Here is a 2,880-nt window from a genome sequence, read left to right as displayed (position 1 = left end):
TCGGGCTTGTTCGGCCCGGCTCAGCTCGAGACCTCAACCCTGGCCCGAATCGACCCTGACTTAGGGCCAGAAATTTCCAGCACTAACCCGCCCTCAAGGTCAAGTATCTCAGCCCAGGCCCTATTTGGGCTCAAGGCAGGTTCGGGCCGCCAGGGCCAAACTTGCACTCCTAGCTAGATCCATTGACTATTGTTCTGTAGTCAATTTTCCTTCTCTCCCATCTCATCTATTCTCTTTGTTTACTAATTATACCATTCAAATATGGGTACAAATATCATATCGGTTTTCAAGGTGAGCGATACCCGATCTGATACCGTGCACTAAAAACATGAATGCAAACTTGCAACTAGATTCGGTTTGCCTCGCCATTGTGAGTCGAATTTTTGTTAACGGAACACGTTAGATCCAATTAGGGGTGCAAGTTTGGCCTTGTGGGCCCAAACCCGCCCTGAGCCCGAACAGGGCCTGGGCTGAGATACTTGACCCTGAGGGCGGGTCAGGGCTGGAAATTGCTGGTCCTGAGTCAGGGTCGGGTCAGATTAGGGTTGAGGCCTCGGGCTGAGCCCATCCCAGCCCAGCCCAGCCCGACCTTGTTTTAACTTACACTATAATATATATTTATATTAAACTTTAAATGTCACACATATTTTGTTATATAATATATTATATATGAAGATAATAAGTGATAATATATTTAGGGTAAATTATGAAACACCCCTTAAAAATGGATCGAATCTCAAGTCACCTCCTCTTATCTGAAAAAATACTCGGAACACCCCTTGCTTTAGAGCCCTATATTACAGATTAATCCTTACCATTAGTTTTATGTTGTTAACTTATGAAGTCAGTTGGTTAAATTTTTTTAAAATCCTAAACTAGCCTTGACCAGTGTATAGTTACTATTTTGACCTTGAAATCTAAAAACTAGGGATGTAAATGGATATTCGTAAATTCGTATTCGATCCGCGTTCGTATCCGTTTAGGAGAATCCGAATCCGTTCGAAACTAATCAGATACGAATATGATAATCCCCCTATCCGACCGATTATTATCCGATTCGTTTAGTAGTCCGACGGTAATAAAATATCTGAAATATAAGTCTGTGTTTGTCTATCCTTTTAAGTTACCTTATTCGATTTTGTTCTCTTATTTTTATAAATTTATAAGTTAAGATAATGTGTGATTCTTTTTGTAGATTTGCTATTGGTTTGTATATATATTGTTTTATGCAATGTGATACATGGAATTACATATCTATTAAAAAATAAAAGTAACAAAATGTAAGAGAATAAAAGACTAAGAAGAGTAGAAGAAAGGGTAGTTACTGAACTCTCAAGTCTCAACCCTAACCCTCATCATAAAAATAGTAAATATGTCAACGGATAGTCGAAAAATTGTATTCGATCCGTATTCATATCTATTTAGGAGAACCTGTATTCAAAAAATCACTATCCGAAAATTATCTGAATCTATTCGAATGTAATTGGATACGAATATGATAATGCCACTATCCGACCGAATTCGATCCGTTTACATCCCTACTAAAAACCCCCAAATTGATCTTCCTCACACCACTTTCTTCCTCATATGACTTGCAATTCAATCTTCACCGAGGAAGAAACATCCATCCAAATCTGCTCTCCATCAGCCCATGATGTTTCAGGATTGTCTCAATGAAGAATCGATTCGCATCGCTCAGAATCCTCAAATCACACCTGAAATTTGAAACAAGCCCGTTAAGCCGGATCAAATATATTCTTTCCAATGTTGGAGACAAAGTAATTCCTTTTACCAGAAAAAAAAGTGCAAAAAAAAAAATCTTCTAGAATAAAGAACTTACCCAAAAGTGTGGAATGATTTTATGGCTGTTATGATCCGGGGCTGCAATGGAGCCCTTTTCAAAATGTCCTCAATCTGCTCGATAGTAATCCCCAAAGAGTGAAGCTCTCCCATCATCCTATCCTACAAATTTCAGCATCCCAAGAATCAATTAAGCCCATTGAAATTGATTGAATCGAAACAGCAGAGAAGAAGGAAAAAAATTCTATTAGAATGGAGTGAACAAGAAAAATATCAAAAGGAATGGGAAAAGCTTTCAAAACAGAAAAACCCCAGAAAAACTTAAAAATAAGGAAAGCTGAAACAAACCATGAGAGAGTTCCAAGGCATTGTAGGCAAAAGCTCATTGAACAACTGGGTAAAACCCAAATCTTCTTCCTGCATGAACTGTGCAGATCGATCAGCTCAAGCAGTGAATTCAAAATTCTAATCAAGGCTGTTTCATATTAATATTACCCAGAGAGCGAGCTATTGAGGAGAAGGCTGTGACGTCTCCGAGAGTTACAAAAGAGAGAGAGAGATGAAGAGTTGGGATTGAAACCATAGTTAGGGTTGGTTGGGGTCGTTTGGTTTGATTGGGTTGGGTTGGGTTGGGTTTTGGTTAAGGTTAAATATGACATTTCATTTTTTTGTTTCACTTAAGATAACACCGTTAGCGTAGGGGGTGACTTGGAATCGATCCGTTTTTGTTTTGTAATTTACCCTATATTTTATCATAGTGTTATTTTATGCAAAATTGATAATTTTCTCCCAGACCCTACCCAACTCAGTCTAGTCCATTCATCTCTATCTTCCCCCACTCCATGATTAGGGCCAATCAGGGTCAGCCCGGCCCGACCTTGAGGGCGGGTCAGGATTGGATTTTCCAGGCCCAAAGTCAAGGTCGGGTCAAGCCTAAGCCCAGTTAAAGGGAATTAGGGTTGAGTTTGGGTTTTGAAAAGCCTGGCTTAACCCAACCTTGTTGCAGCCCTAGATCCGATGCACCATCTGTCGCGCTAGAATCTTTTTATGTTTGTACGACCTTAAATCAAGTCAACAACA

The 2,880-nt window shown here is 39.5% G+C and overlaps 1 long non-coding RNA gene across 1 annotated transcript; it reads right to left on the bottom strand.

Moving 5' to 3' along the window:
• Window positions 1-1,645: 1,645 nt before the first annotated feature.
• On the bottom strand, window positions 1,646-2,225 carry LOC122665117. The gene is made up of 3 exons (XR_006333435.1): window positions 2,149-2,225; window positions 1,841-1,962; window positions 1,646-1,715 (listed from the first exon to the last, which is right to left on the bottom strand). It is a non-coding gene; the product is annotated as an uncharacterized LOC122665117 (long non-coding RNA).
• Window positions 2,226-2,880: the final 655 nt, after the last annotated feature.

This window comes from Telopea speciosissima, chromosome 6 (genome assembly GCF_018873765.1).
Source record: "Telopea speciosissima isolate NSW1024214 ecotype Mountain lineage chromosome 6, Tspe_v1, whole genome shotgun sequence".
Lineage (NCBI taxonomy): Eukaryota > Viridiplantae > Streptophyta > Magnoliopsida > Proteales > Proteaceae > Telopea > Telopea speciosissima.
This window is presented reverse-complemented; position numbering and strand designations above follow the sequence as displayed.